This window comes from Aegilops tauschii, chromosome 7 (assembly GCF_002575655.3).
Source record: "Aegilops tauschii subsp. strangulata cultivar AL8/78 chromosome 7, Aet v6.0, whole genome shotgun sequence".
NCBI lineage: Eukaryota > Viridiplantae > Streptophyta > Magnoliopsida > Poales > Poaceae > Aegilops > Aegilops tauschii.
In genome coordinates this window covers 388,205,054-388,226,819 of record NC_053041.3, presented here as the reverse complement: position 1 = coordinate 388,226,819, position 21,766 = coordinate 388,205,054, and the positions used below count along the sequence as shown (strand labels likewise).

Genomic DNA, 21,766 nt, shown 5'->3' with positions numbered 1-21,766 from the left:
CTATATCTACAAAAACGAAAGAGAAAGAAATAAGCAAATCTGAATAAGTTGATAGGAGGGAGTGCGGTGTTCTGTTCAAGATTTCTCTCAAGCCTAAACCTTCAAAGCTAACTAGTAGGCTTTGGATCCATGGCTCTGACCTGGTGGAAGGTACTCTCCAGTAGCAAAAGTGAGTTCTACGAAAAACAGTGATTCTGCTTTCCTCCGCAATTTGGCCCATAGTAAGAAAAGGTAAGGTTGCGTAAGATATGGGAACTCGTAACCGACTATCGAACACAACTGAGAGTTCACTACTGGTCAAGTACACCAATTCCGCTCATGTTAAACTTACTGGAAAAAAACTCTAGTAAAATGGTAAGATGAATCAGTCAAAGGCAATTCAATATCCAAATCATCATAATAAGAATAGGGCCTCGATCAGAGCATATACTACCAGATAGAGAGCGAGGCAGATGGAGGGGATTATGGTTCCAATTTGTTGGCAGGTGCTTTCGCTGTAAAAGCAAAGGAACTTTTCAAGAGTTTCGATGAATTTAAAACCGGTTCTGCTTCGCTCTTGCTTCGTGGTCTTGAGCAAGGAACTACTCAGATTCGCACCCTGATGTTTATTGGAAGGAAAAGCCAGAAAGCAAAGAGGTTTGGTTTACGTATGGTGGAAGGTTACATTTTCCAGTCGGAACGACGGAGCTCTAAATAAAAGGTATGAAATCCAATCCCTTATCTTTCTTAAGCGTAGGGATGAAAGCCAAGAATGAAGTCGTCTCATCTCGTATGGTAGCCTATTCTTTACCTCTCGTTCCAGGGTTGGATGCAACATTTCTATGTTATAGATAGGTGAGTTGAGCAATACTTGTTTTCGAGGATTTCCACAAGTCCGTCCGAGTTGAGGGGCTAGGGCTTGAATCCGGTCGGTTGTCCGACAGTGCCGTAGTTGAATAAGCATTTCCTTTATTTCTTAGTTAAGTCCTCCGCAGCCCCTCTATCATCGTCTCCCACAAATCGCCGCCACCGACCAACTCCTAACTCCCACACCTCGACGTCGGCCCTCCCCTTCCCCTCCTCTTACTTCGCAGCTTCGGCAGCTGCCGGATCCGCCGAATCCCCCACCGATCCATCCCTCTAGCAGCACATCTCTCCCTCTCTCGTGTGACCCCTCGTGCCGCGGCCAACGCCGGCCAATTCCGCCAACGCCCCCCACTGCGCAGCAGACTCACGAGCTGCTCTCCGACCCCTCCGTCCGCCAAGATGGCTGGATCCGCCGCTCCCGGTCACCGGTGCTCGCCCCGCAACACCTCGCCTGTGGCTGGGGTTACAGCCATGGCGTCGCGTACATCACGGGCGTGTCTCCGGTGGCGACTCTCCGTCGGAAAAAGTGCCCCCTCACGCCCTCTCCACCTCTTGGATGGCGCTCCCTAGCTCGGCGCGCTCGCATGCGTTGGACTGGACGCCGGCGATGCGTCCTCCTCTGTCACGTCTCCGGCGCAGCTATGCACATGTGGCGACCTCCTCTGCCTCGCGAAGCCGGTGGCCGACCTTCGCTGCGAGCGCTGCATCGCCTACAAACCGAGCAGAACATGGGTGTTCTGGAGCAGATGCTGCTTGGTAGAGCAAGCACAGGCGCCATGAAAGGGGAAGAATAAGAGTTCTTGCACATAACATGTTTGATGAAATACAAGCACCAGAAATTGAACTCATCTCCAAGCTATGCTTTATGAGAGGCTAAGACTGTTACATTATTTTGTCCAGTCCATGATGCAAGATTCATTCATTTGTGATTGTTGCAATAACGATTATTGGCCAAAAGCATGGTTGTGTGTGGTTCCTGCTGCTGTACTGTGGTATTGGTTTTCTTCCGCCTGCCTGATGTGGTGATGCTTTGGTGTGCCTATTGTTCGCAGAGATTAACCAATATTTGGGAGATGTGGTGGCTCACCCGATCGGAAACATAACAAGATGAAGGAGCTTAAGTATAGCCACATCAGGGCGACCTGGGAGCAAGGAAGTTTATGTGTGATAGGAGATGATCGCCATAATCTGGGTGCTAAAGGCCTTTGGAAACAGAACAAGATGAAGGAGCTTAAGTACAGCCACATCAGGGCGACCTGGGAGCAAGGAATTTTACCTGTGATAGGAGATGATCGCCATAATCTGGGTGCCAAAGGCCTAGGGGATTATAACATGGTTTTTTTATAGAAAGGTGACTAAAACTTTTTTTTACTTTCTGGGTCTAATTTAGTTTTCCTATGTTTATAGTCTCTTGTCTGTATATAGAGACCAAGTCGAGTAGGCCATCAGTTTTGTCTTTATGGTAAAATTAATTAAATGATCATAAGCTCTAATTTTTTGTTCTACGATTCTTATGTGCATCCAGGCTGTGAAAACCTTCCGACATTGCCACAGGAAGCTTACACATCTGCTCATGTCATAGTGTTCTCTGTTTTCGTTGTTGTTGCTGCAGGACGCTCATGCCGTAGCTTACAGTACCAGGCAACAATCTTCTGTTGATTACAGTGCCAAAAACTCCAGCAGGCCACAGGACTCCTACGCCGCTGGTGCCTGTCAACGTCGCTGCCGATGCCCTGCATCCGATTGGCTGCCAAGGAATCCACCAACCCGTCCCAATACACGTGTGTATCCCACATCATGAGCTCCTCGAAGGTGAGCAGCTGGCCCAGCCTCGCCATGTAACACACGGTCTTGGTAGTGGAGATGTTGTCATTGTCATTGCGGTCGAAGGTGTGGAGCATAGGGCGTGAGCACCAGCATGATGGTGTGCGCCAGCTCGTCGAACTCGGAGGCCCGCTGACATTTGCATCGATGGCCAGCAGCAGAAGGACTCCTCACCCGGCGGTCGCAAGCTTATGGGGGTGGAGTGGGGCATCGAGCTTGAGATCTCCTGGCTCTTGTCACGTCATCACTGACTCAGACCAGAAGAGTTCTGTTGTGTTCGGCGTCACGCCCTCCACAGCCTGCGATGGTGATCACGATGCCCCTGCAGAACGACGCGCCGACGCCTGTCGCTGCCCTGCATCCTGCTCCGCGCTGTGACCAGTGCTGCCACCCTGCTCTGCGTTGTGCCCTCGATAGGCGCCATCCTTGGACGCCATCTCTTCCAACCTCTTCTTCCCTTCCGGATTGATACTAGCGCCCAGCTTCAAAAATGATCCGTGTTGTTGGCACCATTCCAAACTGAAATCAATTACATACTCAAGGCAGTTCTAGATGTCTGCAAGTTTGTGATCCGCAAATATTATAGTCAAAAGGATTTCAATTGTGATAGGCCGTAGCTTCACTTTACATCCTCAGGTTAGTTCTAGATCTCTGCAAGTTTGTGATTTGCAAATATTATATTAAAAAAGATTTCAATTATGATAATCCATAGCTTTACTAATCCCACTGTTATACTATGTGTGCTCACTGATGCATGTGTCTTCAAATTATGATAGGCTTTGTAGCTGGATCAGGTGAATCTGTTTTGTCGTGTGAATACCAGTAAAGTGAAACAGAAGCAGCACACAGGCGCGTCTTCTTGCTTTTTTTACTTGCTGTAGCTGGATCATTAGCTTGAACGCACAGCAATCTAGCCTATTCCTGTCCCCCATGATATCTCTTCTTAATTTGGTAGATCATGTTTTTGCAAGATGACAGCACCATATGTGTAGCTGGATCATTAGCTTGAATGCAAAGCAATCTAGCCTATTCTTTTCCCCCATGATATCTCTTCTTAATTTGGTAGATCATGTTTTTGCAAGATGACAGCACCATATGTGTAGTTGCTGACTGTGTTTATATCGCAAAAATATTATGGTTTCAAGCATCTACCTGTCTCTTATTATTAACTAGCAAAAAGGCCCGTGCGTTGCAACGGGTGAACAAAAACCTTACATGTACCTAGCGAGCACATTGGTCTTCCCACTTCTTCCGTTTGTCGATGGTGGTCATGTATATTTCACCTAATCATGGCAAACACTTCTCCAGTTCGTTGATGGTGGTCATAATTTCCACCTAATCACAATAAACATGATCAATTCCAAGGCGATGACATTGGCCATTACACTATAGCATGCTGCATTCACGTGCCCCTTTTTCAGACTTGTAATTCGACCGGATGACATGTCCCCTTTAATGTATGCATGAGTACAATTAAAATGTAATGTTGTAAGATACACAATTTTACTATTGTTTACTTACGTATTAATTCTGCACTATGGCTTTAGTATATTACAATCAAATATAAAATAGTTTAGAATCTCTCCTAGAATGGCAAATGCCAGCAGCAAAAGTTTCAAATTTTTCATAAGAACATCAATAGTCATGTTTGAAATTTAATTTGCCAATCTTAAATACTATATGATGCATCTGACAACTTAAAATCAAATAATAGGCTGGGTCCTTCATTAATAATAAGAGACAGGTAGATGCTTGAAACCATAATATTTTTGCGATATAAACACAGTCAGCAACTACACATATGGTGTTGTCATCTTGCAAAAACATGATCTACCAAATTAAGAAGAGATATCATGGGGGAAAAGAATAGGCTAGATTGCTTTGCGTTCAAGCTAATGATCCAGCTACACATATGGTGATGTCATCTTGCAAAAACATGATCTACCAAATTAAGAAGAGATATCATGGGGACAGGAATAGGCTAGATTGCTGTGCGTTCAAGCTAATGATCCAGCTACGGCAAGTAAAAGAAAGCAAGAAGACGCGCCTGTGTGCTGCTTCTGTTTCACTTTACTGGTATTCACACGACAAAACAGATTCACCTGATCCAGCTACAGAGCCTATCATAATTTGAAGACACATGCATCAGTGAGAACACATAGTATAACAGTGGGATTAGTAAAGCTATGGATTATCATAATTGAAATCTTTTTTAATATAATATTTGCAAATCACAAACTTGCAGAGATCTAGAACTGACCTGAGGATGTAAAGTGAAGCTACGGCCTATCACAATTGAAATACTTTTGACTATAATATTTGCAGATCACAAACTTGCAGACATCTAGAACTGCCTTGAGTATGTAATTGACTTCAGTTTGGAATGGTGCCAACAACACGGATCATTTTTTAAGATGGGCGCTGGTATCAATCCGGAAGGGAAGAAGAGGTTGGAAGAGATGGCGTCCAAGGATGGCGCCTATCGAGGGCACAACGCAGAGCAGGGTGGCAGCACTGGTCACAGCACGGAGCAGGATGCAGGGCAGCGACAGGCGTCGGCGCGTGATAACCCACAAGTATAGGGGATCAATTGTAGCCTCTTTCGATAAGTAAGAGTGTCGAACACAACGATGAGCTAAAGGTAGAACAAATATTCCCTCAAGTTCTATCGACCACCAATACAACTTGACGCACGCTTAACGTTCGCTTTACCGGAAACAAGTATGAAACTAGAAGTACTTTGTAGGTGATCTTGGATAGGTTTGCAAGAAAGTAAAGAGCACGAAAGTAAAAGCTAGGGGCTGCTAAGATAAAAACACAACTAAAGTAAATATAGCGAGTGTGGAAAAGTGGTGGTAGGAGTTGCGAAATTGTCCCTTAAGCAATTGACTACTTTACTAGACCGATAGCAAGTATTATGTGGGAGAGGCCACTGCTAGCATGTCATCCCTTACTTGGAATTCTATGCACTTATGATTGGAACTATTAGCAAGCATCCGCAACTACTAACGTTCATTAAGGTAAAACCCAACCATAGCATTAAGATATATTGGTCCCCCTTCAATCCCATATGCATCAATTTCTATGCTAGGTTGAAGCTTCTGTCACTCTTGCCCTCCAATACATAGTCCTATCAAGATACAACCCTATGGTGTGATCCACGCGTGCGCTCATATGATGGGCACCAAAGGACAACAACATAACCACAAGCAATTTAAATCAATCATAGCAATTCATCAACCACTGATAGGATAACGAAAATCTACTCAGACATCGTAGGATGGCAACACATCATTGGATAATAATATGAAGCATAAAGCACCATGTTCAAGTAGAGGGTACAGCAGGTTGCGGGAGAGTGGACCGCTGTAGATAGAGGGGGGAAGGTGATGGAGATGTTGGTGAAGATGGCGGAGGTGTTGGTGAAGATCGCGGTGATGATGATGGTGGCCACGGCAGCGTTCCGGCGTCACCGGAGGAGAGGGGGAGAGGGGCCCTCTTCTTCCTTAACCTCCTCCCTAGATGGGAGAAGGGTTTCCCCTCCGGTCCTTGGCCTCCATCACATGGGAGGGGCGAGAGCCCCTCCGAGATTGGATCTGTCTCTCTGTTTCTGCGTTCTGTTCTGCTGCCCTTTCACCGTTTCGTATATATATGAAGATCCGTAACTCCGATTGGACTGAAACCTTCGCCGTGATTTTTTATCAAAAATTAGCTTTCTTGCGGCCGAAGAAGGGCATCAACCGCCTTACGGGTGGCCCACGAGGGTCAGGGCGCGCCCAGGGGGGCAGGCGCGCCCCCTGCTCGTGGCCACCTCGGGCACCGTCTCGCATGTATTTTTCTTCCAGAATTCTCCAAATATTCCAAAAATATTCTTCGTCCGTTTTTATCCCGTTTGGATTCCGTTCGATATGGATATTCTGCGAAACCAAAAACATGCAACAGACAGGAACTGACACTGGGCACTGGATCAATATGTTAGTCCCAAAAATAGTATAAAAAGTTGCCAAAGAGTATATGAAAGTTGTAGAATATTGGCATCGAACAATCAAAAATTATAGATACGACGGAGACGTATCAGCATCCCCAAGCTTAATTCCTGCTCGTCCTCGAGTAGGTAAATGATAAAAAAGATAATTTTTGATGTGGAATGCTACCTAGCATAATCTTGATCATATGTCTAATCATGGCATGAATATTAAGACACAAGTGATTCAAAGCAATAGTCTATCATTTGACATAAAAACAATAATACTTCAAGCCTACTAATAAAGCAATCATGTCTTTTCAAAATAACAAGGTCAAAGAAAGTTATCCCTACAAAATCATATAGTCTGACTATGCTCCATCTTCACCACATAAAATATTCACATATGCACAACCCCGATGACAAGCCAAGCAATTGTTTCATACTTTTGATGTTTCTCAAACCTTTTCAACTTTCACGCAATACATGAGCGTGAGCCATGGACACGTCACTATAGGTGGAATAGAATATGATGATGGGGGTTATGTGGAGAAGACAAAAAAGGAAGAAAGTCTCACATCGACGCGGCTAATCAATTGGTTATGGAGATGCCCATCAATTGATGTCAATGCGAGGAGTAGGGATTGCCATGCAACGGATGCACTAGAGCTATAAGTGTATGAAAGCTCAAACTGAAACTAAGTGGGTGTGCATCCAACTTGCTTGCTCATGAAGACCTAGGGCATTTGAGGAAGCCCATCGTTGGAATATACAAGCCAAGTTCTATAATGAAAATTCCCACTAGTATATGAAAGTGATAACTCAAGAGACTCTCTATATGAAGAACATGGTGCTACTTTGAAGCACAAGTGTGGTAAAAGGATAGTAACATTGTCCCTTCTCTTTTTTTCTCTTTTTTTGTAGGCTTCTTTGGCCTCTCTCTCTTTTTTTTGGGGGGGGGGGGCATCTTTGGCCACTTTTATTTTGATAAACTCACATGGGACAATGTTCTAATAATGATGATCATCACACTTCTATTTACTTACAACTCAATATTACAACTCGATACTAGAACAAAGATATGACTCTATATGAATGCCTCCGGCGGTGTACCGGGATGGGCAATGATCTAGCGTAGCAATGACATAAAAAAAGACAAGCCATGAAAACATCATGCTAGCTATCTTACGATCATGCAAAGCAATATGACAATAAATGCTCAAGTCATGTATATGATGATGATGGAAGTTGCATGGCCATATATCTCGGAATGGCTATGGAAATGCCATAATAGGTAGGTATGGTGGCTTTTTTGAGGAAGATATAATGAGGCTTATGTGTGACAGAGCGTATCATATCACGGGGTTTGGATGCACCGGCGAAGTTTGCACCAACTCTCGAGGTGAGAAAGGGCAATGCACGCTACCGAAGAGGCTAGCAATGATGGAAGGATGAGAGTGCGTATAATCCATGGACTCAACATTAGTCATAAAGAACTCACATACTTATTGCAAAAATCTATTAGTCACCAAAACAAAGTACTACGCACATGCTCCTAGGGGGATAGATTGGTGGGAAAAGACCATCGCTCGTCCCCGACCGCCACTCATAAGGAAGACAATCAATAAATAAATCATGCTCCAACTTCGTTACATAACGGTTCACCATATGTGCATGCTACGGGAATCACAAGCCTCAACACAAGTATTTCTACTAATCCACAACTACCCACTAGCATGACTCTAATACCACCATCTTTATATCGCAAAACTATTGCAAGGAATCAAACATATCATATTCAGTGATCTACAAGTTTTATGTAGGATTTTATGACTAACCATGTGAATGACCAGTTCCTGTCATCTCTCTAAATAGATATAAGTGAAGCAAGAGAGTTTAATTCTTTCTACAAAAGATATGCCCATGCTCTAACAAATATAAGTGAAGCAAAAGAGCATTCTACAAATGGCGGTTGTCTAAGTGAAGAGAAACAGGCAATCCAAACCTCAATTGATATAAGTGAAGCACATGAATCATTCTATAAAGCCATACTCAAAAGATATAAGTGAAGTGTAAAGAGCATTCTATAAATCAACCAAGGACTATCTCATACCAGCATGGTGCATAAAAGAAAAGTGAAAACTAAATGCAAAAGACGCTCCAAGACTTGCACATAATGCATGAACGAAACGAATCCAAAAACATACCGATACTTGTTGAAGAAAGAGGGGATGCCTTCTGGGGCATCCCCAAGCTTAGATGCTTGAGTCTCCTTGAATATTTACTTGGGGTGCCTTGGGCATCCCCAAGCTTGAGCTCTTGCCTCTCTTCCTTCTTCTCACATCGAGACCTTCTCGATCATCGAACACTTCATCCACACAAAACTTCAACAGAAAACTCGGTAAGATCCGTTAGTATAATAAAGCAAATCACTACTCTAAGTACTGTTGCAAACCAATTCATATTTTGTTTTTGCATTGTGTCTAATTTAGTATAACTTTTTCATGGCTTAATCCACTGATATAAATCGATAGTTTCATCAAAACAAGCAAACTATGCATCAAAAAACAGAATCTGTCTAAAACAGAACAGTCTGTAGTAATCCGAACATTCACCATACTTATCATACATTAAAAATTCTGCCAAAATTAGGAAAAATAAAAAATTTGTATAGAAAGACAGTGCAAAAATAATCAGAACCATTTGACTTTCCAGTTAAAAAGGTAAAATCGCGCACTACAGCCAAAGTTTTTGTCCTACACCGTACAAACCAACAAGCATTGTAAACATCCTAAAGGCAAACCTTAGCACATTATTTTTATTTTAAACTTTATAAAAGCACACAACAGAAATAAATGACTCTCTAAAACTTCCGGGTTGTCTCCCTGGCAGTGCTTTTTTTAAAGCCATTAAGCTAGGCATATAGTGCTCGAGTAGTGAATCCACCCGGATCCCAAGGTATATCAAAGCCAATTTTAATTAGCAATGATTTGGCATTTAGTAGTGAGCACAAAGCAACATATATCAAGCAATAACGAAGTCTAACTCTCTTCCTATGCATCGGCATGTCCTAAAAGAACAATTCATGCACACATAGTAAAGGCTAATGCATAGTATAAACAGTTTCTTGCAATTTTATCGTGTGGGAAACATAGAGAGGTGGAGATATAGTTCCCCTCTCATAATAATTGCAAGTAGGAGCAGAAAGCACATGCATATTATACTCATCAAAATTATCATATGCAACGGTAAAAGGCAACCCATCAATATAATCCTTAATAAGCACAAACTTCTCCGATATAGTGTAGTTTGGAGAATTCAAAAAGATAATAGGACTATCATGTGTGGGTGCAATAGCAATAATTTCATGTTTAACATAAGGAACTATAGCAAGTCCATCCCCATAAGCATAATTCATATTGGCATCTTGGCCACAAGCATGGCAAGCATCATCAAAAAGGGATATTTCAAGAGAATCAACGGGATCATAATAGTCATCACAGCAATCATCCTTCGGTAAGCACGAAGGGAAATTAAACAATGTATGGGTTGAAGAGTTACTCTCATTAGAAGGTGGGCACGGGTGATCAATCCGCTCTTCCTCCTTTTGTTCTCCGCTCTTCTCCTCATCTTTTTCATCCAATGAGCTCACAGTTTCATCAATTTCTTCTTTCATAGATTCCTGCAAAATATTAGTCTCTTCTTGGACAGCGGAGACTTTCTTAATAAGCGCATCAATATAGGAATTATATTCATAATTATCATACCAATATTTCAATATAGCAAAATTTTCAGGCCTATAAAGATCATCATCAAAAGCTTCATACTTTTCAAACAAAGATTCAATTTCATAAGCACCCTTAAAAGCAACAAATTCTTCTATTTGTTCCACATCATAGTAATCATATATACCATTAGCATAAGAAGCTAAGGTTTCATTATCATTAAATTTGCATGAAAAGGAAAGGTGTGGATCCTTCATCCTAGAGCAACAAGTATAATCATAACTCAAGCATACTTGCCGAGCATACCACTTCAACATATAAATTTGATCCCATAATAGTTTCCCTTATTGAGTCAAGCGATAATTCCTAAAGTATTCACGTTGATCCAACGTTACTCCCATTACTAGATTGAATGGGGTTTTCTCAGGATTATCAAAGTAGTACATAATTTATGTCACATAGCGAGCATCGAGGGTTTTAGGAGGTTCCTCATCTCCATGAGTAGCAAGCATACCTAATTTTTTTGGTATTTCGTGTTCCATATCCATAACTAAAGATAGAGAACAACTAAGAACAACAAATAAAAATTACTTAGTGACAAAGCAAACAAGCACACACGAGAATATTCACCACACGCTATTGCTCCCCGGCAACGGCGCCAGAAAAAGGTCTTGATAATCCACAAGTATAGGGGATCAATTGTAGCCTCTTTCGATAAGTAAGAGTGCCGAACCCAACGAGGAGCTAAAGGTAGAACAAATATTCCCTCAAGTTCTATCGACCACCGATACAACTCTACGCACGCTTAACGTTCGCTTTACCGGAAACAAGTATGAAACTAGAAGTACTTTGTAGGTGATCTTGGATAGGTTTGCAAGAAAGTAAAGAGCACGAAAGTAAAAGCTAGGGGCTGCTAAGATAAAAACACAACTAAAGTAAATATAGTGAGTGTGGAAAAGTGGTGGTAGGAGTTGCGAAATTTTCCCTTAAGCAATTGACTACTTTACTAGACCGATAGCAAGTATTATGTGGGAGAGGCCACTGCTAGCATGTCATCCCTTACTTGGAATCCTATGCATTTATGATTGGAACTATTAGCAAGCATCCGCAACTACTAACGTTCATTAAGGTAAAACCCAACCATAACATTAAGATATATTGGTCCCCCTTCAATCCCGTATGCATCAATTTCTATGCTAGGTTGAAGCTTCTGTCACTTTTGCCCTCCAATACATAGTCCTATCAACATACAACTAACCCTATGGTGTGATCCACGCGCGCGCTCATATGATGGGCACCAAAGGACAACAACATAACCACAAGCAATTTAAATCAATCATAGCAATTCATCAACCACCGATAGGACAATGAAAATCTACTCAGACATCATAGGATGGCAACACATCATTGGATAATAATATGAAGCATAAAGCACCATGTTCAAGTAGAGGGTACAACGGGTTGCGAGAGAGTGGACCGCTGTAGATAGAGGGGGGAAGGTGATGGAGATATTGGTGAAGATGGCGGAGGTGTTGGTGAAGATTGCGGTGATGATGATGGTGGCCACGGCAGCGTTCCGGCGTCACCGAAGGAGAGGGGGAGAGGGGCCCCCTTCTTCCTCTTCTTCCTTGACCTCCTCCCTAGATGGGAGAAGGGTTTCCCCTCTGGTCCTTGGCCTCCATGGCATGGGAGGGGCGAGAGCCCCTCCGAAATTGGATCTGTCTCTCTGTCTCTCTCTGTTTCAGCGTTCTGTTCTGCTGCCCTTTCACCGTTTCGTATATATATGGAGATCCGTAACTCGGATTGGACTGAAACCTTCGCCGTGATTTTTTTACCAAAAATTAGCTTTCTTGCGGTCGAAGAAGGGCATCAACCGCCTTACGGGTAGCCCACGAGGGTCAGGGGCGCGCCCAGGGGGGCAGGCGCGCCCCCTGCCTCGTGGCCACCTCGGGCACCATCTCGCATGGATTTTTCTTTCAGAATTCTCCAAATATTCCAAAATATTCTCCGTCCATTTTTATCCCGTTTGGATTTCGTTTGATATGGATATTCTGCGAAACCAAAAACATGCAACAGACAGGAACTGGCACTGGGCACTGGATCAATATGTTAGTCCCAAAAATAGTATAAAAAGTTGCCAAAAAGTATATGAAAGTTGTAGAATATTGGCATGGAACAATCAAAAATTATAGATACGACGGAGACGTATCAGCGCGTCGTTCCGCAGGGGCATCGTGATCACCATCGCAGGCTGTGGAGGGCGTGACACCGAACACAACAGAACTCTTCTGGTCTGAGTCAGTGATGACGTGACAAGTGCCAAGAGATCTCAAGCTCGATGCCCCGCTCCACCCCCTAAGCTTGCGACCGTCGGGTGAGGAGTCCTTCTGCTGCTGGCCACGATGCAAATGTCAGCGGGCCTCCGAGTTCGACGAGCTGGCGCACACCATCATGCCGGTGCTCACGCCCTATGCTCCACACCTTCGACTGCAATGACAATGACAACATCTCCACTACCAAGACCGTGTGCTACATGGCGAGGCTGGGCCAGCTGCTCACCTTCGAGGAGCTCATGATGTGGGATACAGACGTGTATTGGGACGTGTTGGTGGATTCCTTGGCAGCCAATCGGATGCAGGGCATCGGCAGCGACGTTGATAGGCACCAGCGGCGTAGTAGTCCTGCGGCCTGCTGGAGTTTTTGGCACTGTAATCAACAGAAGATTGTTGCCTGGTACTGTAAGCTACAACATAATCATCATGCAGCAACAACAACAAAAACAGAGAACACTATGACATGAGCAGATGTGTAAGCTTCCTGTGGCAATGCCGGAAGGTTTTCACAACCTGGATGCACATAAGAATCGTAGAACAAAAAATTAGAGCTTATGATCATTTAATTAATTTTACCATAAAGACAATACTGATGGCCTACTCGACTTGGTCTCTCTATACAGACAAGAGACTATAAACATAGGAAAACTAAATTAGACCCAGAAAGTAAAAAAAAAGTTTTAGTCACCTTTCTATAAAAAAACCATGTTATAATCCCCTGGGCCTTTGGCACCCAGATTATGGCGATCATCTCCTATCACAGGTAAAATTCCTTGCTCCCAGGTCGCCCTGATGTGGCTGTACTTAAGCTCCTTCATCTTGTTCTGTTTCCAAAGGCCTTTAGCACCCAGATTATGGCGATCATCTCCTATCACACGTAAACTTCCTTCCTCCCAGGTCACCCTGATGTGGCTATACTTAAGCTCCTTCATCTTGTTCTGTTTCCGATCGGGTGAGCCACCACATCTCCCAAATATTGGTTAATCTCTGCGAACAATAGGCACACCAAAGCATCACCACATCAGGCAGGCGGAAGAAAACCAATACCACAGTACAGCAGCAGGAACCACACACAACCATGCTTTTGGCCAATAATTGTTATTGCAACAATCACAAATGAATGAATCTTGCATCATGGACTGGACAAAATAATGTAACAATCTGTAGCCTCTCATAAAGCATAGCTTGGAGATGAGTTCAATTTGTGGTGCCTGTATTTCATCAAACATGTTATGTGCAAGAACTCTTATTCTTCCCCTTTCATGGCGCCTGTGCTTGCTCTACCAAGTAGCATCTGCTCCAGAACACCCATGTTCTGCTCGGTTTGTAGGCGATGCAGCGCTCGCAGCGAAGGTTGGCCACCGGCTTCGCGAGGCAGAGGAGGTCGCCACATGTGCATAGCTGCGCCGGAGACGTGACAGAGGAGGACGCATCGCCGGCGTCCAGTCCAACGCATGCGAGCGCGCCGAGCTAGGGAGCGCCATCCAAGAGGTGGAGAGGGCGTGAGGGGGCACTTTTTCCGACGGAGAGTCACCACCGGAGACACGCCCGTGATGTACGCGACCCCATGGCTGTAACCCCAGCCACAGGCGAGGTGTTGCGGGGCGAGCACCGGTGACCGGGAGCGGCGGATCCAGCCATCTTGGCAGACGGAGGGGTCGGAGAGCAGCTCATGAGTCTGTTGCGTAGTGGTGGACGTTGGCGGAATTGGCCGGCGTTGGCCGCGACACGAGGGGTCACATGAGAGAGGGAGAGATGTGCTGCTAGAGGGATGGATCGGTGGGGGATTCGGCGGATCCGACAGCTGCCGAAGCTGCGAGGTAAGAGGAGGGGAAGGGGAGGGCCGGCGCCGAGGTGTGGGAGTTAGGAGTTGGTCGGTGGCGGCGATTTGTGGGAGACGATGATAGAGGGGCTGCGGAGGAGGAGGAGAACGCTCTCTCACCTTACAAAGGACTGCGGACCAAATACCGAAAACTATAGGGCATTGTTAGCAAAATTCTTATACGCAGCGTTTTTTCACTTAAGAAAGGACTGCGGGTTGAATGACCCGAAAACATAAGGGCTTTTCTGCAGAAGTCCCACGACGGTGAATCCGACAGACTCAACCGGTGCTTTATTATTAGGGAAAGATGAAGGACCCAGCCTATTATTTGATTTTAAGTTGTCTGATGCATCATATAGTATTTAAGATTGGCAAATTAAATTTCGAACATGACTATTGATGTTCTTAGGAAAAATTTGAAACTTTTGCTACTGGCATTTGCCATTCTAGGAGAGATTCTAAACTATTTTATATTTGATTGTAATATACTAAAGCCATAGTGCAGAATTAATACGCAAGTAAACAATAGTAAAATTGTGTATCTTACAATATTACATTTTAATTGTACTCATGCATACATTAAAGGGGACATGTCATGCGGCCGAATTACAAGTCTGAAAAAAGGGGCACGTGAATGCAGCATGCTATAGTGTAATGGCCAATGTCATCGCCTCGGAACTGATCATGTTTATCGTGATTAGGTGGAAATTATGACCATCATCAACGAACTGGAGAAGTGTTTGCCATGATTAGGTGAAATATACATGACCACCATCGACAAACGGAAGAAGTGGCAAGACCGATGTGTCGCTAGGTACATGTAAGGTTTTTGTTCACCCGTTGCAATGCACGGGCCTTTTTGCTAGTAACTTTTAAAGTTACAAGATTCTCTGAAAAATAGATTGACATTTTTGAATGAGTTCGGAAGAATGTTTTGCTGAGGAATTAAAAAATAGTAAAACCCAGTAGCTACAAGAGGCCCTCACAATTTGACATCTTCAACCATCCAATTGCACGTAGCAACGTTTTAAATCCGTCTGCTCGCTGTTATCAACTATCACCAGTTTAACTCTTAATCAGGCTGCTGCTTCATAGCGCGACCTGGGGATCCTCTGATAAACTAGATGACCCCTTGAGTCAAATGACGCAGAGTCCAAACACAGCTAAGAAGTGAGGCAAGAAATTGACACATTTTTATTTGTAGACATGGCTGAGTTAAATCTAACATTTTCATACAATTATACGTAGATAGAAAGGAGCCACAATTGAAAGGAAAATCATTGCCTGATAGCACCTCTAATCGAAATGGTCAATTTTGGCCTCCTCTAAATCTAGTATGTGGAAGTAGGATCCAGGATGTGAAAGTTGAACTCGGCATGTTTTTTTTCCGAGAGTACGCCAAAGGCGTACCTTAACTTTATAGAAGGCAGAAAGATATGTACAAGACATTACATGTTAGTTGCGGACCACAGCTCGGCGCGCAACACCACCTCCACTCCTACTCAAACACGCAACTACTCGCTAAAGTTTGGCACTCCTGTCGCTCCCGCCTTCTTCCAAAGGCTCAGTTCTTGAAAGATCCAGTCCATCGTGTCCCGGTCGTTGCGTATGATGCCACTCGCGAATACTCTAGCATTGCGTTGTTTCCAAAGACACCAGCAGATAAGTATGACTATGGTGTCGAACCCCTTACGGTGCACCTTTGGGACGCGCTTGCAGGTAGTGCACCACCACCCCTCCATGGTGGCCTCATTGGATGTGATCTGATATGTCTCCAATGTATCTATAATTTATGAAGTATTCATGTTGTTTTATTATCATTCTTGGATGTTTTACAATCATTTTATAGCAACTGTATATCATTTTTTGGGACTAGCCTATTGACCTAGTGCCCAGTGTCAGTTGCTATTTTTTGCTTGTTTTTACATGGCAGGAAATCAATATCAAACGGAGTCCAAACACCGCAAATTTTTTTGGAGATTTTTTATGGACTAGAACACCCAGGATGGGCCAGAGCAGCACCTGGGGGTGTCCCGAGGGGGGCACAATCCACCAGGGTGCGCCTGGGGCCCCAGGCGCGCCCAGGTGGGTTGTGCCCACCTCAGTGGCCTCCCGCACCCCCTCTTTACCCTATAAATTCTCAAATATTCCGAAAACCCTCGGGGTTAACCTAGATCAGAAGTTCCGCCGCCGCAAGCCTCTGTAGCCACTGAAAACCAATCTAGACCCTTTCTGGCACCCTGCGGAGGGGGGAATCATCTCCGGTGGCCATCTTCATCATCCCGGCGGCCACCACGATGAGGGGGGAGTAGTCCACCCTCGAGGCTGAGAGTTAGTACTAGTAGCTATGTGTTTAATCGCTCTCTTGTGTTCTTGAGATGTCACAATCTTGATGCATCGTGGGCTTCGTTAATATAGTCGGATCATATGAGTTTTCCCCTCTCTATCTTGTTGTGATGAATTGAGTTTTTTCCTTTGAGATTTCGTTGTTATCGGGTTGAATACTTTTATGGATTTGAGAACACTTGATATATGTCTTGCAATTGAATACTCGTGGTGACAATGGGGTATCGTATTGATTCACTTGATATATGTTTTGGCACTCAACTCGCGGATTCCCGAGGTGACATTGGCGTAATCTATGCATAGGGGTTGATGCACGTTGTTGTCTTTGTTTCTCCGGTAGAAATCTTGGGGCACTCTTTGAAGTTCTTTGTGTTGGATTGAGTATTATCAATATGAATTTGCTTTGGTGTTATTTTTGTACGAACTCTAGGATAGATCGAACGGAAAGAATAACTTTGTGTTATTTTAGTACGAACTCTTGAATAGATCAAACGGAAAGAATAGCTTTGAGGTGGTTTCGTACCCTACAAACAATTTATTCTTATGTTCTCAGCTAGATAGGAACTTTGGAGTGATTCTTCATCGAACTTTCAGGGGTGGTTCCAATTATATTAGCATTGTTGAGAGGTTGCACTAGTGAAAGTACGGACCCTAGGCCTTGTTTTCAAGCATTGCAATACCGTTTTTGTGCCTGTTTACTATTTGCTACCTTGCTGTTTTTATTTATTTAGATTATAATAATATATTTCTACCATCCATATTACACTTTTATCACCATCTCTTCGCCGAACTAGTGCACCTATACAATTTGCCATTGTATTGGGTGTGTTGGGGACACAAGAGATTTCTTGTATTTGGTTGCAGGGTCGTTTGAGAGAGACCATCTTCATCCTACACCTCTCACGGATTTATAAACCTTAGGTCATCCACTTGAGGGAAAATTGCTACTGTCCTACAAAACTCTGCGCTTGGAGGCCCAACACGAGTCTACAAGAATAAAGTTGCATAGTAGACATCAGGATCAAGCTTAGGTCAATCCTCAACCGCAAAAAACATCGGAACCACACCTGTCTCGCGAAGGAGCATTGGATCAAAATGTGATCCAAAGTGTCTACTTCTTGCTCACATAAGTAACATGGCGAGATTTGGTCCTGCAGTCCGTGCCTTGTCCTTCTGTCAGATGTCCAGAGGCGATGTTACACTGCCAGCCACATGAATAGCTTGCATGCAAGAGGGGACCAACATTTCCTTATCGCAACCGGGATGTGAAAGTCGGACTTGACATGTGGAAGTCAGACTAGCGATAGAAATTGAACTTGGGTCGTGGAAGTCCGACCCGACCTGGGTAAGTCGGACTCGGCATATGGAAGTCGAGCTTGGGAGGTGGAAGTCGGACTCGTCGTTTGGAAGATGTACTCGGCGTGTGTAAGTCGGACTCGGCCTATGAAAAGTGGGCTCAGGCTAGGGAAGTCGGACGGGGCTATGGAAGTCGTACTCGGCCTCCATAAAGTCAGGCTTAGGCGGTGGAAATCAGACTCGGCCTGTGGAAGTTGAGCCCGGCCTGTGGAAGACGGAGTAGGATATGGAAGGCAGGCTCGACTTGTGGGAGTCAAACTCAAACATTGGTGTCAGAGTCAAACTCGGCCATGCCTCGGGCATGGGAGGACTGTCGGTCATGGGATGTCAGAGTCGGGCTCGACCACGGGTGTCAAAGTCAAACTTGGCAACTCAGAAGTCTGCCACATAGGAGATCATCTTGTATGCAATTCATTGTTGGCGTTAAATGCCAAATAATGTGATGTTAATCATAAGCTGCATTGGTTTGTTATGTAAGTGGTTTCTCCACAAAGTAGTGAATACATACAATAGATGCAAGCTACATTCAATTAGCTTTGTATAAAGCTTTAGTCCTCATGATGAATGGAAAACGTGCCCCGTGATGTATTAATAAGCAATCTTAGTTTACATACAATTGGCCTGGTATAATTTGTAAGTAATGTGTGCTGCAGCAAAAAAAATGATGATAGACAATATTGCACAAAGAGACAAACATAATGGCTTTATCACTAAACATAGGTCAATAGGACAATAGTTCATAGTAGCAGATACTATACTTTCTCATATGTTCCCTTTCATTGACATCCTGATAATGATCCTAACAATAACTATTCCGAACATGCAATGGTTGATGATGATGCTTAAGGAAAATGACGAAGACCATACAGTCAAATTGCGTAGGCTAAACAACGAGGTCTTTAGCTAGCGGCCCCTCAAAGGATGAAGCCCAACGACTGGACTCTCAATGCCCACCTAGGCACACACTACTACAGGATGCTGCTAACACGACACTACGATCAGAGACCCTTCGACGAAACTGTGTGCGAGCAATAACCGCAAACGATAGTGTAAAAAACCATCAAAAAAGATGCAAAACGTTTGCGATGGCGGAGCCATCAAACATGGTTCAGATTTTAGTTGCGTGTGCGATGCAGGGCATACGGTTGATCCAGATGAACTGTTTGCGATTAGACAGACCAACAGAAACGGGCTGCCATATCAATGTGTGTGCAATATACGGCATATAGTTTGCTCCGACGAACTGTTTACTATTAGGGAAAGCAACAGAAACGGTCAGCCAGATCAAGGTGTGTGTGATATATGGCATACGGTTCAGTCGAATGAGCTGTTTTCGATTAGGAAAGAGAACATAAATGGTTCAACTTAACAAGATGTGTGTGATACGCGGCAAAAAGGCCCGGAGGTCAATTCGAGAACAAGTACACAGAGGTTAATTTGACATACATGACTTATAAGTTTTACAGAAATCATATCACTTTTTTTGGATAACATTTAATTGCGTTGAATGTATATAGTGCTCCGTCCTATTAGTTGAATTAACCTGGAGGTCCATGTTTTGGGAACATGTCGTAAAGTAACGGGATAGACCTTCATTCAAGCCAATCAACATGTGTTCAAAATTTTTTATCAAAAAGTAACGAGATAGACACTGGCAGCACAACTTATAAATTGACAGATGGAGTACTAGTTATAGTGATGCATATAATTAAGCAAAGGGATCACACATGTCTATATTGACTGGAACGAGAATGCAATAGAACAATAAGAATTAAGGCCACGATGATGCGATCACAGTGGTGGTTACAAGAGGCAAGAAGGAAGATGCATCCATCAACGTACGACCTCCTCCTTCTCAACTCAGTGCGCCGGGCCACCGACTGGCGGCTAAGGAGCGACGACTTTTGTGGCGAGGTCAAGGTGCTTCTCAGCAAAGGCATCCAAGGCTTCCAGGCGGTTGAAGAAGGCCAACGTCATAGCGTCCTCACTGGCCTTGTAGATACCAATGTACATGATTTGCTCGTACACGTGGATGTGTAGGTCGACGTATTCTTGCAGGGCGAGGCGCCTCGCGGCGAGCGCGACCTCCAGGTGGACATTCTTCGTGGCGTTGGCGGGCAGTCACAGGGCCACCAGTGATTGGAAGAGGTTCCGACCATGGAGGCCGATTAGGGTGGCAGGCAATGAGGAGCCCGGGCGCGCGGGCTGGAGGAGTACGGCGATGTCGTCCGTGAGCCTCTTGACGATGGTGAACTTGTTGGTGGTGGCAACGATCATTTGGTCCAACTGAGAGTCCTAGCTGGCGTCGACGGCGACCATCCACCAGCCGGTCACCAACACCATCTGGAGACGATCCTCGGTGCCATGCCGCAGGCTGGCGTCGCGGACCATCTGGCACAGCCGCTGGCCTCTCGCGCGCATCGCCGCCATGGGTCTGGAGTGAGCACTTTTGTGCTTATTAGTGTAGGTGCTTAGGCAAATGCTTAGGTGCGTACTATGTGGTAGATGCATTGGAATGGAGGGGCGCCTTTATATGAGTGCAAACTGCGTTGCATTCATTTCGTGCTGCCTCTTCTCCTGGTCGTCCTCCCATTACTTCCCTCATGCATTCACACGATGCTAATTGAAGGAGGATGCATCATTGGTCGTTCAACATTTTGGGAACTGCTACCCTCTCCCTCGTCTGCATTAAAGCCATATCGGGAACTGCGCCACCCGCTGTCAAATCAAATAGTACTGTGCTACCCACTGCATGCCCGACTGAACATGCCTTCTCGCCTCCATCTATGCTTAATTACTGAATTTTAGTTGCAAAAATTAGATACTGCTAGTGATTTTTAGCTTCATATTTTGACAAATCACAGTGTTACAAGGTTGATAAATGGCAATGTTACTAGATCAACAAATGTCAATCTTTCCAGTTTGACAAATGAGAACATACCCAATATGACAGATGCAAATCTTACCAAATTGTTTGTAAGTGGTTGCACACGGGTCATCCAAAAGAATCGTTTGCGTTCAAGAGATGCACAAATCTTGCTCTCACTTTACATATGGGTGTTCTATCTAAGACGTTTGTGATCAAGAGCCATTAAAACCTATAGCCATTAAAACCAAGACACGTGGCGTCACATGAATGGTTAACAGAACGCACACGGTTTGAATTATACAAATGTTTGAGATATTAAAGTCGCAGCTATTTTTTCAAAATGCCTTTGTTGGCTATTATTCGAGTGCGCCTTCTCTCAAAATGGACACGAAAAATACCACAGCATGTCAGGTGCCATTCCATGATAGCATGCCAAGTTTCATGAATTTCAGATGAGTTTTGGATTTACTAGAATTTAAAAACAAAGTATCTCATCGTTTTGCCGGCAATCAACTGTGCCCTCACTACTGCAGGATGCTGCTAACGCGACACTACGATCAGAGACCCTTCGAGAAACTGTGTGCAATGCAACAATCACAAACGGTGGTGTATGACAACTGTCAGAAATGATGCAAAACATTTGCGATGAATGATACATCAAACACGGTTCAGATTATAGTT

The 21,766-nt window shown here is 44.2% G+C and overlaps 2 long non-coding RNA genes across 7 annotated transcripts; one reads left to right on the top strand and one right to left on the bottom strand.

Moving 5' to 3' along the window:
• Positions 1–921: 921 nt before the first annotated feature.
• Positions 922–3,817, top strand: LOC109775381 (uncharacterized). Of its 5 annotated transcripts, none has more exons than XR_012188981.1 (4): positions 922–2,197; positions 2,459–2,658; positions 2,829–3,306; positions 3,447–3,817. It is a non-coding gene; the product is annotated as an uncharacterized lncRNA (long non-coding RNA). The 5 variants fall into 5 exon arrangements; XR_012188980.1 differs by having other exon boundaries at positions 973–2,197; positions 2,826–3,306; XR_012188978.1 differs by lacking the exon at positions 3,447–3,817 and having other exon boundaries at positions 965–2,197; positions 2,829–3,391.
• A 7,931-nt stretch (positions 3,818–11,748) lies between these two features.
• On the bottom strand, positions 11,749–14,661 carry LOC141026608 (uncharacterized). Of its 2 annotated transcripts, none has more exons than XR_012188983.1 (3): positions 13,381–14,661; positions 12,919–13,065; positions 11,749–12,752 (listed from the first exon to the last, which is right to left on the bottom strand). It is a non-coding gene; the product is annotated as an uncharacterized lncRNA (long non-coding RNA). The 2 variants fall into 2 exon arrangements; XR_012188982.1 differs by having other exon boundaries at positions 11,749–12,749; positions 13,381–14,639.
• Between the last annotated feature and the right edge of the window lie 7,105 nt (positions 14,662–21,766).